Source organism: Bombina bombina, chromosome 2 (genome assembly GCF_027579735.1).
Source record: "Bombina bombina isolate aBomBom1 chromosome 2, aBomBom1.pri, whole genome shotgun sequence".
NCBI lineage: Eukaryota > Metazoa > Chordata > Amphibia > Anura > Bombinatoridae > Bombina > Bombina bombina.
The window spans coordinates 783889690-783899302 of NC_069500.1; positions in this window are offsets into that span (position 1 = coordinate 783889690).

Genomic DNA, 9613 nt, shown 5'->3' on the forward strand with positions numbered 1-9613 from the left:
TCATTTTTTTAGTTTGGAAAATAACAATTGCGTATTTTTTCTTCCTCCAAATGTTGTCAAGGTTGACCAAAAATGTACTGTACTTGTATAGATCCCTTATATTAAAATCAGCTGCATACACAATACTAATGTTGATTTACAATTGGATTTAATAATCTGACACCAGACACCACAATTTTTTGTCATGCAGTAGAATTAATATCCCTAACAACATTGTGTGCCTTTACATAAAACACTGACAAGTTAATTAGATCTGGTTTGTTTTCTGGACCAGAACGCCCTTATTTTTTTAAGCATGTTTCCAACAAAATCAATAGTGTTTGAAGTAGGATTTTCTATCCTTTACAAGTGAGAGACTTTCAATTCAAAGTTTGATGAGCAGACATTACAATCCATGTTAATTATATATATATATATATATATATATATATATACATATACAAACAAAGAGGTATTGGCGCACATCAATTTTCAAAAGCACAGCATATTTTTTTGAACTGCTGCAAAAAAAAAAATTGCCTGCAAACAACATCAAGAGACAACTATTCTTTTTAAATAATATTGGGATCTTAGTCACACAATATGGCCATATTATGCTTAGCCAGTCACCAACTTACAAGGTGCCCCAATTAGACTGGTCCTAACACTACTTTGCCACAGAGGGCTGAATCATTCCTGCTTTTACTCTCCATAATAGAATGAGACTCCCTGGCTTTTTATTCACAACTATTACACTGCCATGAGCACACCTGAGCTTGGGTGGGGTGCTTAAACCAATGGGAGATGGTCAGTCTCCCTGATTACTTTTAAGTACAAATACAAAATTTGGTTTTTTAGCACACCTTACAAAATTTATATACAACATCTGTGAGTGCTGCCAATATGACCCAGTAATTACATAAACAAAGAGGTATTGGCACACATCAATTTTCAAAAGCACAACATATTTTTTTGAACTGCTGCAAAAAAAAAAAAAATTGCCTGCAAACAACATCAAGAGACAACTATTCTTTTTAAATAATATTGGGATCTTAGTCACACAATATGGCCATATTATGCTTAGCCAGTCACCAACTTACAAGGTGCCCCAATTAGACTGGTCCTAACACTACTTTGCCACAGAGGGCTGAATCATTCCTGCTTTTACTCTCCATAATAGAATGAGACTCCCTGGCTTTTTATTCACAACTATTACACTGCCATGAGCACACCTGAGCTTGGGTGGGGTGCTTAAACCAATGGGAGATGGTCAGTCTCCCTGATTACTTTTAAGTACAAATACAAAATTTGGTTTTTTAGCACACCTTACAAAATATATATATATGTAAACAAACCCCTGAGAAATACATATAAAGAGAGTACCCAACCAGTATTCAGCATTCTTTGGGTTAGTTATAGTTTTGGTAGGTTTTTTCTCCCTCTGCACTCCCTTCCCTAAGAATGTCCAAGTTGGACTAAGCAATTCTAATGACTACGTAGGCATCCCACATATGTTATGCCAACATAAACCACGTCAACACTCCCCCACATATGTTATACCAACACAACCCATGTAACACCTAGCCACTCCCCTAATTATCTTAAACCAGCACCACCCATGCCACACCTAGCTATTCCCCTACTTATGTTATACCAACACTACCCATGCCATACCTAGCCATTCCCCTACTGATGTTATACCAACACAACACGTCACACCTAGCCACTCCCCCACGTATGTTATACCAACACCCCTCACATCACACCGAGCCACTCCCTCACTTATGTTATACCAAAAATATCCATGTAACACCTTGCCACTATAGAAAAAATAAAAAATTATATGTAATGCTCACTTCACATCAGTGGCGTGCAGTGACGTCAGAGGCTGGTGAGGCAGTGGCTAGGATACACCTTCATTCTTTAGATATCCTTTGTTGAAGAAATAGCAATACACATGGGTGAGCCAATCACATGAGGTATCTATGTGCAGCCACCAATTAGCAGCTACTGAGCATATTTAGATATGATTTTCAACCAAGGATATCAAAAGAATGAAGAAAATTAGATATTAGATGTAAATTGGAAAGTTATTTAAAATTGCATGCTCTTTCTAAATCATGAAAGAAAACATATTATCATACTTACCTGTCAGGGTCTCAAACGTTATCACCCTATTGGCGCCTTCCTATTTTCCCACTACTGAGTTTCATGTCCCTGTAAATGGTGTCTTGGAAAACTGGTCAACTTAGTAAACCTCTGATTTTAGTCTAAAGGATTGTAACGGAAACTCTTGCCAGATAACAAAATGCTTGCTCTGATTATGAGATCTAGAAATCCAGGCCCATTAAAATATCATAATATGTTTAAAACATACTTTTTACTTTAATGCTGCAAATTATGCTTATAGATTCTTTCATTATTCAGTAAATATAAAAATGTCTTGATCCAGTGTCGACTGGTGAAATTTAAAGGTGGTGGGGCGCTTGACCCCACCCCTTTAAATAAAGCCACACCGTCAGATGGCACCACTAATTCATTAATTAAATAAAAGGTAGAGACAGAAACACAGAAAAGCACTCGGGGGAGAGGGAGAGAGACGGGGGAAGAGAGACACAGAGGGTTATAGAGAAAGAGAGAGAGACACAATCACACACAGAGGGTTAGAGAGAGAAATAGAGACACAATCACACACAGAGGGTTAGAGAGAGAGAGAGAAAGAGAGACACAATCACACACACAGAGGGTTAGAGAGAAAGAGAGAGAGAGAGAGACACAATCACACACAGAGGGTTAGAGAGAGAAAGAGAGACACAATCATACACAGAGGGTTAGAGAGAGAAAGAGAGAGAGACACAATCACACACAGAGGGTTAGAGAGAGAGAGAGAGAGAGAGAAAGAGAGAGAGACACAATCACACACAGAGGGTTAGAGAGAGAGAAAGAGAGAGAGAGACACAATCACACACAGAGGGTTAGAGAGAGAGAAAGAGAGAGAGACACAATCATACACAGAGGGTTAGAGAGAGAAATAGAGACACAATCACACACAGAGGGTTAGAGAGAGAGAGAGAAAGAGAGACACAATCACACACACAGAGGGTTAGAGAGAAAGAGAGAGAGAGAGAGACACAATCACACACAGAGGGTTAGAGAGAGAAAGAGAGACACAATCATACACAGAGGGTTAGAGAGAGAAAGAGAGAGAGACACAATCACACACAGAGGGTTAGAGAGAGAGAGAGAGAAAGAGAGAGAGACACAATCACACACAGAGGGTTAGAGAGAGAGAAAGAGAGAGAGAGACACAATCACACACAGAGGGTTAGAGAGAGAGAAAGAGAGAGAGACACAATCATACACAGAGGGTTAGAGAGAGAGAAAGAGAGAGAGACACAATCACACACATATGGTTAGAAAGAGAGAAAGAGAGAGAGAGACACAATCACACACAGAAGGTTAGAGAGAGAGAGAGAGACAATCACACACAGAGGGTTAGAGAGAGAGAGAGAAAGAGAGAGAGACACAATCACACACAGAGGGTTAGAGAGAGAGACACAATCATACACAGAGGATTAGAGAGAGAGAGAGAAAGAGACACAATCACACACAGATGGTTAGAGAGAGAGAAAGAGAGAGAGAGACACAATCACACACAGAGGGTTAGAGAGAGAGCGAAAGAAAGAGAGAGAGACACAATCATACACAGAGGGTTAGAGAGAGAGAGAGAGAGAGAGAGAGAGAAAGAGAGATAGACACAATCACACACAGATGGTTAGAGAGAGAAAGAGAGAGACACACAATCACACAGAGGGTTAGAGAGATAGAGAGAGAGAGAGAGAGAGATAGAGAGAGAGAAAGAGAGAGAGAGACACAATCACACACAGAGGGTTAGAGAGAGAGAGAAAGAGAGACACAAGCACACACAGAGGGTTAGAGAGAGAGAGAAAGAGAGAGACACACACAATCATACACAGAGGGTTAGAGAGAGAGAGAAAGAGAGAGAGACAATCACACACAAAGGGTTAGAGAGAGAGAGAGAGAAAGAGAGAGACACAAACACACACAGAGGGTTAGAGAGAGAGAGAAAGAGACACAATCACACACAGAGGGTTAGAGAGAGAGAGAGAGAGAGAGAGAGAGAGACAATCACACACAGAGGGTTAGAGAGAGAGAGACACAATCACACACAGAGGGTTAGAGAAAGAGAGAGAGAGACACAATCACACACAGAGGGTTAGAGAAAGAGAGAGACACACAATCACACACAGAGGGTTAGAGAGACACATAAGGGATGAGAAAGTCAGAGGGGGAGGAAGAGAGACAGAAAGAGAAAGAGACCATGGGGGAGAACGACACATAAGGAGAGAGATGGATACATAGAGAGAGAGAGACACACACACACAAGGGGGGGGGGAGGGGGAAAGGGACCACTGCATTTTTAAGTAATAAAACAGCAGAGCTACAGAGAGTTCAGAAAGTGAGACTATAAATTAGTGTGGAGTACAGAGGCAAGCTGCTAAGGTAGTGGGTGGGTGTAAATTTTGAGTACAAAAAATACAAAAACGATCCTTAAACTGCTGTAAAAGAGTAAAAAAACAAAAAACACTAAACAGCATTCATTAAATTATCATTTTCATTAACAGAATCCCTTTCAGCAAAATCTAAGGCTGCAGAACGTACTTCAATAAAATGTGGCTAAAACACTGCTCACTGCATCTCTTCCTGGCTGCTCTGTAAGGAAGTGACAGTGGCACATTCCACTGCACTTGGAGGGGTAGTACAGAACTCTCTTTTTCACTTTAGCAAATCTAGCAGCTTCACAGGACAGCAACAAAATAAATTAAAGTTGTTTTTTTTCATTTTTGTTTTGTTTTATATCATTTAACATCCAGCCCCAACCCTAAGTTCCACTTACTAATGCCTCTCACTGGATTGGGTCAGCCCAAATAGGACTGCCTCAAATAAGTAGTTATGTGCCATGCAATGATCTTAACCACTTTCATCCAGTAGGTGGCGCAGCATGTTGTGTAATGGTGGGCAGACCTGCTTGTGCCTCTCCATTGCACAACATGTAGCTGTGAAAAAATTTCAATTTTTTTTTACATTTTTTTTAAAGCCAATAAAATGTTTTATATTTTTGCCCATATGAGAGGTGAAGCTCTGCCTAACCTGCCTCTAGTGACTGCACAAAGTTCACATCAATTTATTGTCATAAAACTTATAGTGCAACCTAGAAGGGAGTTATTATATATATGCATAAAAAGAGAGAGTAGATCACACAGAATCAGTGAGATCTAAAAGTCTAGGCAAAAGAGCACCTATAAGTCAATATGATGATAAGATAAAACAAGATACATACGATCTATGCAAAAATAACCAAATACATTTAATAAAAATACATATATATATATATATATATATATATATATATATATGTATATATATATATATATATATGTATATATATATATATATATATATATATGTATATATATATATATATATATATATATATATATATATATATATAAAACACGGAAGGGAACTGCACTCTCATACCGGACCGGGTACACATCCCATGACCCTGCAACATGCTCAGCCCTGGGTGCCACTGGCACTCACAGGAAGCTGTGCTGTCCCCAGAGCCACAAGCAGTTAACCCCAGACAGGTCTGGGTGCAAGAACCATAGGGAAAATTACAAAACAAATTAATACAACACACAGAGAAAACCCAGCACTCACTTACAAGCTCTCAGCTAAGATTTAAAAGCAAAAATGGAAAGGTTAGTCACCGCATCTGGCCAAATGGGACAAGCTCAGGTAGCTTGTCCCATTTGGCCAGATGCGGTGACTAACCTATAGTGCGGTGTCTTTCCTCCAATGTCAGTGGTCCTTTGGTGAATCCTATCTCCATGGGAGTGGTGACATCTTTAGAAGCTTGAGGTGAAGGGTAATATCTTGGATTTCTTTCAGACTGCTGACGCTCAGACCTCCTCTCCCGTAGTCTCCTATCTATCTGGATGGATAGGGTCATTAGGCCTTCGAGGGTGCTGGGGATCTCAATTCGGGCGAGCTCATCCTTCAAAGCGTCGGATAAACCGAGGCGATATTGATTTCTCAATGCTATCCTACTCCATTCTGAATCCTTTGTATATAGCTTGAACTCAGAGAGGTACTCCTCAACAGGTCTTCTTCCTTGTCGTAGGGAGCGCATCTTTGTCTCAGCAGTGAGCTGCTTCTGAGTATCCTCGTATAATAAGCTCATCTGAGTGAAGAAGTCAGTGAGAGATCCCAATATAGGATCGTTGTTCTCTTGTAAGGTATCGGCCCATACTCTGGGTTCGCCAGTGAGGAAAGATATAGCGGTCATAACCTTCAGTCTCTCATTATGATAGGTCCTAGGCTTCATTTGGAAAAGCAAGTAACAGGCGTTCTTAAACTGGCGGAACTGTTTCCTGTCACCTGAGAATCTCTCAGGCAAACACACCTGTGGTTCAGGAGTGTTATCTCTTACTGCTGCCCTAAGGCTGTCATTCTGCAATTGCAGGTCCCTTAGTCCATGTGACAACTGGTCCACCCTTTGTGTGAGGTTGTACACCACAGTAGGCAAATCTGCTGGATCCATGTATGGAGGCCGTTTAATATGTCACACTCTGTCTCAGAATTCAGGTATAGTTAGGTAGCTGGATCTCAACTGCAGATATGCAGATAGCTGTATAGGTGTTGTTTAAGAGCAGTTTCACAGGAACTCAATGGTTTATAACTCTGATTGGGGAAGAGGTAAGAAATAGTTAGCACTCCTGTGGAAGTTCTGTTTAACAGGTTACAGGAGAGAGGTTGGAGTTATATATATAGTAACTTGGAAGCATCTGCTAGGATGGTGGTCAGTATGATCAGTGAGGTATACTTAATAAAAGTCTATATATACAGTAGCCAGTGGAAATCCTCTTGAGAGTGAGAGGTTTGTAGCACTTACGTTTGTAGCTGTCAGCAGTGGAGGGAGAGGTGTAAAGCTGCAGAGCCTGTGCTGCGAGTGAAGTGGGTGTGTGCGTGTGCACCAATCAGCAGTCCGGAATTACTGACAGGCTACAGTGTAGCGTAACGGAGTGAGAGGCTGAGTGCACCGGATTGCGGGGAGACCCGCGCTGATTAGGTCACAGTCTGTTATAGAGAGCGGTTAATACCGCGTTGTTCAGAGGAGATGAGTGGAAGAGGGAGCTGTGTACAGCAGGCTCCGGAGTTGTACCGGTAACTTTACTGGAATACTTTCAATGAACAGTGGTTGTAGAGCCAGGAGATTTAGTTGTGGTAGCGTCTCTGCTAGAGAAAGAGTTCACAACTGAATTAAATGGCAGGTGAGGGGGGGGAGGAGCAGCCTTAAGTAAAGTTGGATTTAAAGACATACACCCCATACCTGACAAAAATAAACCCTAACCTAAGTTACAATTACACCTAACACTACACTATAATTAAATTAATTACCTAAACTAACTACAATTAATTACAATTAAATTAAATAAACTAAAGTACGGAAACCCCCCCCCCCCCACTAAATTACAGAAAATAATAAAATAATTACAAGAATTTTAAACTAATTATACCTAATCTAATCCCCCTAATAAAATAAAAAAGCCCCCCAAAATAATAAAAATCCCTACCCTATACTAAATTACAAATAGCCCTTAAAAGGGCCTTTTGCAGGGCATTGTCCCAAAGTAATCAGCTCTTTAACCTGTAAAAAAAAATACAATACCCCCCAACATTAAAACCCACCACGCACACACCCAACCCTACTCTAAAACCCACCCAATACCCCCTTAATAAAACCTAACACTACCCCCTTGAAGATCACCCTACCTTGAGACATCTTCACCCAACCGGGCACAAATGATCCTCCAGATGGCCAGAAGTCTTCATCCGATCCGGGCAGAAGAGGACCTCCAGATGGCCAGAAGTCTTCATCTAGACGGCATCTTCTATCTTCATCTATCCAGAGCGGAGCAGGTCCATCTTCAATCCAGCCGACGCGGAACATCCTCTTCAAACGAAGTCCAACTGAAGAATGAAGGTTCCTTTAAATGACGTCATCCAAGATGGCGTCCCTTCAATTCCAATTGGCTGATTTCGTGCCTGTATAAGGGTATCAATGACTGACTCGGAGAAGCCACGCTTTGATAAAATCAAGCGTTCAATCTCCATGCAGTCAGTCTCAGAGAAATTAGATTTGGATGATTGAAAGGACCTTGTAGTAGAAGGTCTTGTCTCAGAGGCAGGGTCCATGGTGGAAAGGATGACATGTCCACTAGGTCTGCATACCAGGTCCTGCGTGGCCACGCAGGCGCTATCAAGATCACCGATGCTCTCTCCTGTTTGATTTTGGCAATCAGTCGAGGGAGCAGAGGAAACGGTGGAAACACATAAGCCAGGTTGAAGAACCAAGGCGCTGCTAGAGCATCTATCAGTGCCGCTTCTGGGTCCCTGGACCTGGATCCGTAACAAGGAAGTTTGGCGTTCTGGCGAGACGCCATGAGATCCAGTTCTGGTTTGCCCCAACGATGAACCAATTGAGCAAACACCTCCGGATGGAGTTCCCACTCCCCCGGATGAAAAGTCTGACGACTTAGAAAATCCGCCTCCCAGTTCTCTACACCTGGGATATGGATTGCTGATAGGTGGCAAGAGTGAGTCTCTGCCCAGCGAATTATCTTGGAGACTTCTAACATCGCTAGGGAACTCCTGGTTCCCCCTTGATGGTTGATGTAAGCCACAGTCGTGATGTTGTCCGACTGAAATCTGATGAACCTCAGGGTTGCTAACTGAGGCCAAGCTAGAAGAGCATTGAATATTGCTCTTAACTCCAGAATATTTATTGGGAGGAGTTTCTCCCCCTGAGTCCACGATCCCTGAGCCTTCAGGGAATTCCAGACTGCACCCCAACCTAGAAGGCTGGCATCTGTTGTTACAATTGTCCAATCTGGCCTGCGAAAGGTCATACCTTTGGACAGATGGACCCGAGATAGCCACCAGAGAAGAGAATCTCTGGTCTCTTGATCCAGATTTAGCAGAGGGGACAAATCTGTGTAATCCCCATTCCACTGACTGAGCATGCATAGTTGCAGCGGTCTGAGATGTAGGCGCGCAAATGGCACTATGTCCATCGCCGCCACCATCAAGCTGATTACTTCCATACACTGAGCCGCCAAAGGGCGCGGAATAGAATGAAGAACACGGCAAGATTTTAGAAGCTTTGATAACCTGGATTCTGTCAGGTAAATCTTCATTTTTACAGAATCTATCAGAGTCCCTAGGAAGGAGACTCTTGTGAGTGGGGATAGAGAACTCTTTTCCTCGTTCACCTTCCACCCATGTGACCTGAGAAATGCCAGAACTATGTCCGTATGTGACTTGGCAATCTGAAAGCTTGACGCCTGTATCAGGATGTCGTCCAGATAAGGGGCCACTGATATACCTCGCGGTCTTAGGACCGCCAGAAGCGATCCCAGAACCTTTGTAAAGATTCTTGGAGCTGTAGCTAACCCGAAGGGAAGAGCCACAAATTGGTAATGCCTGTCCAGAAAGGCAAATCTTAGAAACCGATGATGATCTTTGTGAATCGGTATGTGAAGGTAAG